Genomic DNA, 12864 nt, shown 5'->3' with positions numbered 1-12864 from the left:
ACATATTGAATAACACGATTTATTCCAGTTGTAACACCATGATTATATCCCGCAGATAATGAAGTTATAACTCAACTAAAAATTGTGGAATCTAATACTTCCTGTAAGTATCTACTATTTTAAATGCTATTGCACCAAACTGAAATATTAAAATTAATAGACAAAAAATATATTATTAATTTTGTTATTCCTAATTTAAATTGTTTTTGTTTTATTGCAATAAAGAATTCCCCTAAAATCGAATACTTTTATTTTAAATTATTACCCCACAAAAACGAAACAAGATTATCATCACATTGTAGTACTTCTTGAAACTCTCATAGTATTTTTTTGTTGTTGTATTTTTTGGTAATCGGGTTATCATATTATCTCAGGACTTAGTGCAGCGCTGGACCAGATCCTATACGCCGTGGAAAACACGTGTCGTGGTGAGATATGTATGCATAATAATTAGGTTGTTTATATTGTCCACCGTAGATTAGATGATCAGAGCCTAGCGTGTTACGTCTCCTGCACTGTGGGGAGGAGTCCGAGCTCAGATACCGCCATGCCGTGCCGCTGAATGAAATATATGTATATATGCCCTGTTTAGTATCAGTAATCAGTATAATATGTACCTATATGGATTCAGGTCATGAGTAGGTGTACCTAATGTTCTTCCTCTCCTCATACCCTACTCTAAATAGGCCATAGGGAATAAATAAGCGAATAGAGTGAATGTGATTAACTTACGAAGTCATTTACAAAGTTTCATTCCTTTGTTTTATATACATTTAATATTTTTCGGAATACACGTGTCTTTGATAGAGATTTCGGCAACATAACTGGCATATTATCGAGAATAAGTTTCACTGACGATCAATGAATAAAGAAAAATATTATTATTCTGAAATATACATGTATTTCGTATGCTTGAATGATACTAACTAAATATGTTTTCGTTTAGTAATCAAATGTCCAGTTGTTTTAAAGTCAATTCAAACAAAATATAAAAACTTAGCTTTTAAATATTGAGGAAATAAAAACTATAATCATATTATGTTATTATCAACTATAATCTATACCTATTATAATATAAAATTATTTTGGTACTGTAATTTTCCTGTTCTATTGACGTGACAAGTATTCTTCTCATGATTTTGTTACATGCGTCATACAATATCTATCCAGACTATGTGCATTTGATTGTAATTATAATAGTCTTTTTAAAAAATATATTTAGCTATTAAAAAAAAAACAAATTAATATTCAGAACGTTCATTGCATGAGATTTACATTATAGCAAACCCTCGCAAAAGAGAAGAAAAAAAAATAAACAATTTTATACAATAAAATAAAATTTCAAAAACAAAATCCACAACAAATCACTGAACATGTCTATGTCATCGGGTAGCGTATTGACTAGTCTGGCACCCCTCGCTAATGATGCCTGAAACGGTTTCGTCCCGGAATAGGTCATGACATGTAAATTAAAATTCTTAAAAAAAGCAAAGAAGCACGATTAAAAAACATATACTTCTCAAAAAAAAATGAGGCATTCCAATATGTAGACATCTATTTGTCCTGTCACGAACGTGACGATAAAAAACAGTGATTACTTAGGCATACTACTACCAACGTTCCCTCTAAATTTTCTTTGGTGTGCGCGGATCATCAACGCATCTGAGCTGTGGCGTGCGTATCCGGTGCGGTAAATTTACACCTCCCCCCACAAACACAAACATAAAAGTTTTCATTAAAACTTATATTTTAGGGTATTTATTAATTTCAGTGATTTTATATATTTATAACACTAACAACGATAAAAAAATAGAAAATAAAGAAAAAATTGATAGTATTCGTTGCTTGCAGAATTCCGTACCTAATTCGTCCAAAAAATCTTTTACTGCATTCGACAATTAATTCGAACGCATAATTTTTACTTCGCCAGCTTTCGGGAATTTCTGTTTTGACGATTCCAGAGAGCCATTCCAATTTAAATTTATCGCAGGATTTTTTCTTAATGATCGCATTTGAAATATCACATTCACTCCTTTTTGACATTTTTAGGGGATAAGTTTTCTATACCTAATTAATAAGTATAATTGTAGGTACTATGTAACTGTGTGCAAGCAATCGTATTGTTCACTTGAATTGTTTGCTTTCTTTTAGAATAGTTTTGTGTGAGGACTGTGCGGGGGATGAAAACATGTGTGCGGACACATTTTGGTAGATGTGCGCGTGCACACGCGCACACCTTAGAGGGAACATTGACTACTACTACTATTTATATAATAACAGCGTTGGGGCATAAGGAGCATAAGCTCGCGTCACTGTCTTCGGTCCAACGCCAACTCTCGTGCCTCCCGCCATATCAGACCTGCAGCACGTAGGTCGATTTTGTAGCACCGCTGTAGGGTGAGGGAGGGCCGACCACGGCGAAGGAACCCTTGGAGCTGTGAAGTGTTTTCACATGTTCTAGACACGTCAAGCGTCTCTTCGTGATTATCTCAATCGCCGATAGCTGCCGTGTCCGCTTACGAACTCAAGTATTTGTAACGCAGTCGTACCAGTGTACCCTGAGATTCGGCGGAGACATCGATTCTCAAAGCTCAAAAGCCGAGACCTTTGGAGCTTTGGACATAGTATACGAATAATCATGATTTTTTTACATTCATATATTTACATTTACGTCGCCAGTGGTCATAACATATTTATTTCGCGACTAGTGAGACAACACCATTAATACTGGGACCTTTGTGTCAAATTTACGATGATTCATCGTATTAAAAGACCTAAAATTAACTCATTATGAACATTAATTATTCTAAAACAGGCCTGTTTCAAGGAAACATGATTCAAAATCAAAAGGGTAGAGGACGTCGATCTAAAATTTACAAGTAAGAATTAATTACAAGAAAATCCAACGAATTATTGACAAGAAAACGGTGAGTGTATGTAAAGCAGGGGTTCACAAAGTGTGTCCCGCGTGACTTTTTGATATGTCCCGCGAGATTTATGTTATATCTGTATTATTTTTTATTATTCATATCGATTATTAAAAGTTACATTTGAAGTTAAATATCCTCTGGAAAAAATGAATGGTTAGTCGCTTTGATATTTGTATATGTGGATGATGCATGCTCATCAAAATGATTTTTTTATTTGGAAGTACCTATATTTGTGAAAAACATTTTCTACAATGAGCGTTATTAAATCAAACTTAAAACGTCGATGACATTGAGCTACTTTACAAGTTGCAATTGGGCGAGATTAAAACCAGGCGAGTCAGCTAGTGCGATTGTGATGATGGCACACAAAACTTTTCACTCGCTCAGAAGCTAGCAAGCTAGCGAGTTGAAACCGTCATGTTTGGTACTATTTGACAGGACGTATTGAGGTTTGTTTTTTTACCGGCAGGTTCACCACTATCGCTCTACTGCGCAGCCGCAGATCGGCCCACACGCCAGCGAATAGCCAGTAAAGTAGCCCGACTTTTAACGTTTCTCGATAGATTGTTCACAATCTGCTTGTTAGCTAGTTCGATGATGACACTGGGCTTGTTTACAAGCAGATTGACGCCGGCTTGTAGCTTGTAAAGTAGCTCAATGTCATCGACGCTTAAGATCAAAATTAACAGACAACCATATCACATCATTCTGTTTTGCGTATTCATAGCACAAAATTTGTGCCTAGAATGCAGGATTTAGTTTCAAGCAAACAATTGCATAAATCACATGGTGAAAAATTTGAAAAAATATTATTTTTTAATATATTAATAAGAATAATGTATATTAAAATTTAACATACATAATTCTGAAAACACACAGGGCGCGAAACCCAAGAGACGTAGGTTCGATTCCTACCGGGTGTCTTACTTTTTTCGAAAAAGTTTTTTTCTATCGGCTATATTTTCTCATGAGTGTTTTCAGAATTATGTATGTTCAATAATAAGAATAGTACATTCTTAAATCTTGCGAATTATTCATTGAATAAAAAAAATAGTTAATTAACAAATGTATATTTAGCTAAAAATATAAGTTTACATACTTAATGAAATATTTTTTTATTTGCATTAAGGGGGGACATGCTCGTCGAAGGTCAAAATTGAGTTTTTATTGTATTTTCAAACCATGATCCTGGACACTCCTTAAACGTTGTAGATAATCTATTTATATAATTTTGAAGCCTTATTATCCTTTATACTTATTTAAAACATTTGATGACTGCATGAAGTATTTTTGTTACATAAAATAGTATTCTTTTAAACCTCTCGCTCTAATGTTTTAGAATATAGTCATATTTCGGTACATAACTGTGCAGTGGTGTTAAGATTTTTTACATTTATTAATTTTTAAACGCATTTATAAAACCATTAGCATAATTTATTACGAGATAATTTTTGTAAAATATTCACGATAAAAAATTATATTGATAATCTCTGTGATCCCAAATTTGACAAGAATTAGACATTTTATTATTCAAAAAATCGGCAATATTAAACATTTGAAGATGATTCTAAAGATACGTATTATAAGCTATATCTTTGACCATTCAAGTGTGATAAACATCTTATGAATAATGATTGCTTTATAATAATTATTGACCTAAGAATAAGGTAGTGTTTTTTTGAAATACGCCATTTCTTTTGTCATTCCCTAGTAGTTAAGCTACAACATACGGCCGTAGCCATAAATTGACAAACTCTAATTAAAGTAGGGAGTAAAATTATGTTAACGCGCGTGTTTGAACATGTACCTAACTGAATTTTTTTAATTTTTTTTTTTAAACGGTACATGTTCAAACACGCGTGTCAATATCATTTTACTCCCTACTTCAATTATAGTTTGTCAATTTATGGCTACGGCCGTATGTTGTAGCTTAACCACTGGGGAATGACAAAAGAAATGGCGTATTTCAAAAAAACACTACCTTATTCTTAGGTCAATAATTATTATAAAGCAATCATTATTCATAAGTTGTTTATCACACTTGAATGGTCAAAGACATAGCTTATAATAAGTATCTTTAGAATCATCTTCAAATGTGTTAATCTTGCCGATTTTTTGAATAATAAAATGCCTAATTCTTGTCAAATTTGGGATCACAGAGATTATCAATATAATTTTTTATCGTGAATATTTTACAAAAATTATCTCGTAATAAATTATGCTAATGGTTTTATAAATGCGTTTAAAAATTAATAAATGTAAAAAATCTTAACACCACTGCACAGTTATGTACCGAAATATGACTATATTCTAAAACATTAGAGCGAGAGGTTTAAAAGAATACTATTTTATGTAACAAAAATACTTTATGCAGTCATCAAATGTTTAAAATAACTATAAAGGATAATAAGGCTTCAAAATTATATAAATAGATTATCTACAACGTTTAAGGAGTGTCCAGGATCATGGTTTGAAAATACAATAAAAACTCAATTTTGACCTTCGACGAGCATGTCCCCCCTTAAAAACAGAAAATATTTCCCTTTGATGAAAAAGTTTGTGAACCACTGATGTAAAGTAAACAATAATATATTATTAACTTACTTAACGCGTGTAAACCTTTACGACGATTTAATATGGATAAGGTTGTAGTTAATCTTAACTATGGTTTAGTGCCAACGGAGTACACAGTATGTTGTAGAAGGCAACGACTTTGAAAGTTTTCCATTTTCCCATTATACATTAAGTCGCGGAAAAGGAAACACGTCTTAAGCTGTTTTCACATCATTACAATTTACAATTAATTCAAAATGTAAACAAACAACGTGAAGTTTTCGCCGAAAATAGCCTGGCAACGTTTCGGTATGTTATTATTGAATCAATTTCACTTTGAAACTTACGCAAACATTCAAAATTCATTATGTTAATTAGTATTCTTCGATAATAACATTTGAGGGGATTTTTTTAAAAGGCATATACAATTTTGGGTTTCTACAAAATACAAAAAACATGTATATTTATTTTTTCTAATTCATCTCATTGTATTGTATTGACGGTCATACTATTAATTTATTAATATCGTCACTGTAAAGACCAAGTAGCGTAACCCTCAACTATAAAATTGTTCAGGAATTGAAAAAAACTGTGGGCATTGAATTTAATTATTCTGGTAAATGTGCCGCAGAGGTGGACATGAGATTTTACAACTTTCTTTTTAGACCAAACCTAACCTAACCTAACCTAATCTACCCCAACCCAATATTATTACCTCATATAATCTTAGTTTGTGATAATGGTGTATCAAAATTTATGAAAAATTCAATTAACGATTATTGGATCGAAAAGCCGATGCGCCGACAGAAAAAGGTATTTATTATTATTGTCTACATGGAATAAACTGTTTTCTTAAAAAAAAAAAAATATTATAAAAGCACGTGTCCACGTCTGCGGCACAATTACTCTTATTATTTTTTATATAATATTTATATATTATTATTTTATTACAAATTGAGTGGATTACTTTGTACCTACCCCGCGTGGCTTACGTTTAGAGAGGGTTACAGCATTTGGCTGGAAGAGTACCTATGCAATAAGTCCATTACCATCAAAATGTCACTTTGGTGAAAAGTGAGGGTTACGGCAATTGGACTGTGCAGTGACGGTATATTAATTGATTTGAGCATTTTTATAGATAATTAATTATGCAGTAATAATGAATGTTTATTATTATTCAGTGATAGAATCTTTTGTTAACTTAACTTTTATTCGAAAGTATGATTTTAAGGAATGTGTTAAAATATTATTACTGGCAGAAAATCAATCGTATCTAATAATTAACTGTGCCAATGAAATATTAAAGCACGCGGAATTACTAGCGACTTTAGTGATGGTGGGTAGTGTATTGATATGTGAAATTGAATTATGTCACGGTTTAAAAAAAAACAATATTTAATATATACACTGTGGAAACATACCCATCTTGGTTTATGTCGAAGCGTACGAAACCGGTCCTAATTGTGATTAAATTAAGTATGTGGAATAGGCCCAATAATATATGTCGTCTTATTTTGTGAATTTTATAGAAACAATACCTACTCACTATAGTCAGTGGCCAATGGTCGAAATTATGATGTGTAACATTGGTAATTTCGAAATATGTACACAAATATCGTCACCTCAATACTACAACTAGATAACTCTGATTATTTGGTCTTTGTTGGGAAAATGAAATTTAAACTTTACTTGATTAATATAAATCTAGGATATAATTATTATTTATTAAAATAAAAATGGAAAATTGTACTTGTCTGATTGGGAACAGTTAAATAATGTTCAATTTTATGAAAAATATTGTAGATGTATTATTTTATTTATTTAATGCATTTTTATGGTTTTAAAGTTATCTAATATTTTCCAACACAAAATAAATACCATTAACTTGATTGACATTTACATTAACATTTTGTAGAAAAGAAAATGTAGAATCATAATATTTAATAGCTATCTCAAAAAACAGTGAAAATTAAGTTATCTAAGTAGTTGTAGGATATACAGTTTAAATAGTTTTCTAAGCTTTGTCAGTTGATTAATTTATTAGTTTAATATAATTTACCATAATATAAGTTTCTCGGTTTATAGGGAGAAATTTAAGTTTTAATGTCTTCTAACGGAAAAGTTTAGTTTTGTACATAAATCGTGGTATTGACCAAATATCACAGATAGGTAGGTATATAAAAATAACTAAAATTAAAGTTTCACTTTGGTGTTAGGCGCACAGATAAAACTTCAATATCGTAAATGATTTAATGGTAAATTTTAATTCGCATAATGGCATAATCAAAGGAAACAAGGTTCGCAGACTTCGACGAAATTATTTTTGTGCGTGGATAATCATTTTATTAAAATTTTTAACCTCCATACTACGATAAAATAAATTAACGTAAGGGAAAGACTTTTTATTATATTATTTTAATGGAACATGAAGGCTAAGCTCGGTTGAAGGTTATTTCTAGTGAATTAATACTATCAATAAGGAGTGTTCAATGAGATTTGAATTAAAATTTTAGAACAATTTGTATATTGTGTAGGTATGCTTTTTATATGAATGGTGAATGATAACTGTATTGCCAAGTTTAGTATAAAACTATTATTTAATGCAATGGCTTTCCGATGGATCTAATTTAAATTATCTACTTATACATATACTTTAGTAGAAAATTAAAATAAATTAGAATTTTACTTCTATAGTGAGAATTACGTAGGGTAAAATATTTAATTATTTTTACCGTTGTTATTTCCTATTAGTCTTGCCTGAAGCCTATTGCATAGTTTTCTCTTGCTCAGAATCGCTCTAGCTACGTTATATTTTCTGTCAAAACTATCGAACTTCACGCTTATGTGGTATTATAGTGCTTAATTTACGTCCTAAATTAAACATTAATTATTGTTTGTTCAATGACGTGGCAAAAACAGGTATCCATTTTATTTTTGGAAATTACTTTTTTTTTATGTTTATTCACTCTACTTACGACGGTTTTATAATTTAGCCAACTATGCTCTCGTGGCCAAATTATTTTAAACTTTAATAATACTATCAATGATATGAATATTATGAATGAAGAACCATCTGTATTTCTGTCCTCCGAGAGGGAAGAGATGCTTAAGTCGGTCCAACCAGCTATTGGGTCCATCGGGCCGTCCGACTTGGTCGTCACAAAGACCAATTATATTGCATTCAAAAAATGCGGCGTCTTATTACGGACGTGAAGATCTCTTCACATAGTTTTGTTTGTCTGTATTGTTTTAACTCTGTTTTTTTGTATCGTATATAGCGTTAAATTCATATGTTTTGTTCTGTCTCATGGCACTGTTTATTAAAACACAATCACTGCTGACCTGTTAATTAATTTTTAATTACCACATTTAAATATCATGTTAATTATATCCAATGGCCAGGTAACGCAAACGCGCTAGTCGCGGTGTCAGCAATAACTGAGTTAAATTACGTCTTTCAGTAAACTCAGTCAAAGCTCACTTGAAAGCGTGGTGATATCAGTCTTGGATATCTGCTCCTGAGACATTCCTAGGCGTAAACAACCATTGATGCTTCACACCAAACGTAGGGCCTCGTGATACGCTTGATTAAGACCGAGAGTGGTACGAGGCCGTGTTTGTGTTGTCTTATTATGCATATTTTTTACGGAAAAGTTTATGGGGTTAAAATACATTGCGACTAATGCTTTCCATTATCACTAAAAGTAAAACTATGAATTGGCAAAAAGATATTATCAATGAGTTATCGATATGCATATCACTTTTAAACATGGATAATATACTATATACATCCACACAATCATGATCAATAAAAGAACAGTACCTAGCTTTGTTTTTAAATTCCCAATTTTTTTTCTACGCTTTCTATCTGAATTGTTATAACAAAAAACCAAATCTATTTGTGTATAAATGAATTGACAATAGATATGACTTTCGCTTTTCATTGTTGCATGTCCGGATATTGGATTCGCACCATTGTTTGCTTACACGGTGTCAAACTGATAGTAGTTTGTATATTTACGTTACGTGAAAATAAGTGAGGCTTCGAGTTAACATTTAAACACCTGCTAGACAGCAATTAAAATTAAAATTGAATGTTTGTATCGTCACCTTGATACATGGATAATATACCTATATACTTCCATGGCGAAGGGTGAAGGGTGGAGGAAGGCTGTTAAGATCCGACATAAATAGTGCACACTTAAATTTGTCAGTCAAACGTATTTGTTTTCATTGAACTTCAATCAAAACCTGCATAATCCAAGCCATAGTAGATAATAGTAAAAAAATATTCATGTATCTATAAAATATCTAAAATTTTGTCATTAAACCATAAATAATTTTAAATATTTTATAGATAAGTACATAAATATTTTTTTATCGATAATGGATTGGTTCGACAGGGCTTAATGAATTGACAAAAAAATGAAACTAAGAATAGAAAATGGCGGATTTTTAAGTCTGCCAAAAGGGCGTAATTTTTCCAATGAACGTAACTGGTCTTAATGCATGGATATTTAGTTCGTAACATAATTATCAGGGAACTCAGAAATACTCAGAAATGAAATACCTAACGGGTATGGATAAGTAGGCAACCGATCTCGAGTGTGGAAGAATACGGGATAAACTTAAACACGTGTCAAGAATACGTCGTAAATCTAATACTAACAACTGCTCTCGGTTTATGGACATATTGGTGTATTGAAGGTTGCAACATACACACTATTGCACGTCTATAATTCGTGGTTTATTTTCATATGACACTCACACATTTAAAACCCTACGTCAAAATGTACTGTATCAGAATTCTATTTATTTATCTGTTTTGTGATAATTACTTATAAAGTTTTTGACAGTTCACCTGAGTTACATCTAAAAGTTGCCATATAAAAAGACTATCAAATGGTAATTGATTGATAATGATTACTTACCTGAGACCGACCTTCAATATTAAGTCATTTATTAAACACCGTGTAAATGATACAAGTAAGAATGACAAATTAATATCCTGCAACTCCAATTAAAAGTGACCAATTGTATAAAACTGCATCCATTTTTAGTATATAACTTTATAAAGCCAGATTTAATGACTGCCATTCAGCGATGTCCTAGTTTTGGTGGGAAACGCAATCGATTGTTTTACAATAAATTAAACAACACAATGGGTTAACCACATAACAATAAGCTACTGTTGGCGGTTAAGCAGGCAACTTGGCACATTGTTAATTTTTGTGTGATATAATTTTGAGTGATTTGAAAAAAATATCTCCGAATTAATTAAGACGATTAATTATACCTAGCAATATACTAATCTATCCATTCATGGTTCAAGACCTCTCCAATAATATGATTCCACTTTTTTCGCTCTAGTACGTTGCCACCACAGAACAGATAATAAATAGAATACCAATAGGCTATATTAAATACGCCGCGTGGTGAAGCAGGTTTTTGAATGTGTGAGTGTCCTACGAAAATGAAGCACGCATTATGCACGTGCAATAGTGTGTCTAATACACCAACATTAAAGGAGCGTAAATGTATAAACCGAGAGCAGTTTTAAGTAGTCGACGTTAAACGTATTCTAGACACGTGTGTAAGTTTAACCCGGATTCATCCTTACTCGAGTCGGTTACCTGCTATCACCTTACCCGTTGTGTATTTCAGTTCCTATTATTTCTGAGTTCCCTGGTTGCCACGTACTTAACTATTTCTCCGATCCAGCGGCCCTCTAGGTCAACCTATCAGATGTTTTCTGTATTTTGGGCAATGATATTAATATGGACGAAACATCTGGGAAAAAAAATGACACTCACTTTTTTGTCGGGTCTGCCGAATGGCATAACCTGTTCTAACGCCATTGCAATAAAGGTGATATTGCTATAAATTCCCGATGCTTTTTGTCGGGTCTGCCTAATGGTTCAGTTCGAACGAGTCCGCTCAAACGAACATTGACACTAGAAACACTGTTCTAACGCCATTACAATAATAAATAATAATAATAAATAATAATATATAATAACAAAAATAAATTCGCAGATATCGCATAATGGAAATTGCGTGACGTCTACCTATCCATGTGCGAATGTCAATATGCGCGAATTTACCTGCTAGCTACTGTATTGAGTACGTTGTCCATTAATAATGTCATTGATTTTGGGTACCAATGGATGATTAGAAGACTTGTCTAGCGATTATTTCTTCTTCAGGATATATGTCCTCAGCGGTGATTTTTTAAAAAAGCAGATGACGCAATTGATTCGTAAGAAGATTTAAAAGGGGGTCTCGAAACAGTTCAAACCGTCGTAATAATATCATGAATGGTTTAGTGCAAAGATATTGCATATCTAGTTTTCGTCGAAATTGAGTTAAAATACACAAAATGTTCATCTGCATCATCTCTTTATGCTGTAAAAATATAATAGGTCCAGATAGGATATTTGAGAAGATACTGTATTATTCAAACACACAACATGTCCATTTCTAATGCATCTCAAATGTTAAACTTCGTTTTTTCGCAAAACATACTAAACTGGACGTACAATATCTTTGCACTGTGACTAAACCATCGAATTATGAAATTATAACAAAACCTTAAAAAATACGTATTTCTCATAAACTGAGTATAAAAGATTACCCAAGCCGTAAGTAACATCAAGTTTACACTCAGTATTTTACTAAACATAAAATACTATATATATTTTACTTTTAATAATAGGTATTTTACTAAAAAATACAACATTAATTAAAATACATTATATTGTACTAAATATGTGATACCCAACCGGGAATTGAATTGGCGATAAAAAAATCTACGGCTTCATTAGTTGACCTTCTTATCCAATAAACCATCCGGAATGAGTCAACTGTGCGTAAAATGGCATTCACATAAAAATATGGGCAACGGTAAACGCAGTCTTTGGAAGCACAAGTCGTTACACATAATGAACAAGACAGCGATAAGAACTCAATGATAAATAGCATTAAATTACAAAATAAAATACTTTGGTTTACCCCAAACCTTAGTAGAAGATTCGACAGAATTGGATAACAGTATATCTAAGTGTATGTGTATCCAAAATTTAATACTTTTTATTACATTTGAAATGTATTTAGTACCTACCGGTGGCGAAGGGTGGAGGTAGGCCGTTAAGATCCACCATAAACAGTGCACACTAAGCTTTATCAGTCATACATATTTGTGTCTATTGGAATAAAGCTACAATTTACAGACGGTGTTCATTAGTTGCCCTGCCATTCAAACCCTGCGAAACCAAGCCATAATAAATAATAGTAAAAAAACACTCGTCTATCTATAAGATATCTAAAATTATGTTATTAAATCATAAATAACTTTGGATATTTTATTGATAGAGTAATATTT

The sequence above is a fragment of the Rhyacophila brunnea genome, unplaced genomic scaffold (genome assembly GCF_057557595.1).
Source record: "Rhyacophila brunnea isolate RB1 unplaced genomic scaffold, BYU_Rbru_1.0 scaffold_4, whole genome shotgun sequence".
Classification (NCBI taxonomy): domain Eukaryota; kingdom Metazoa; phylum Arthropoda; class Insecta; order Trichoptera; family Rhyacophilidae; genus Rhyacophila; species Rhyacophila brunnea.
This window is presented reverse-complemented; position numbering follows the sequence as displayed.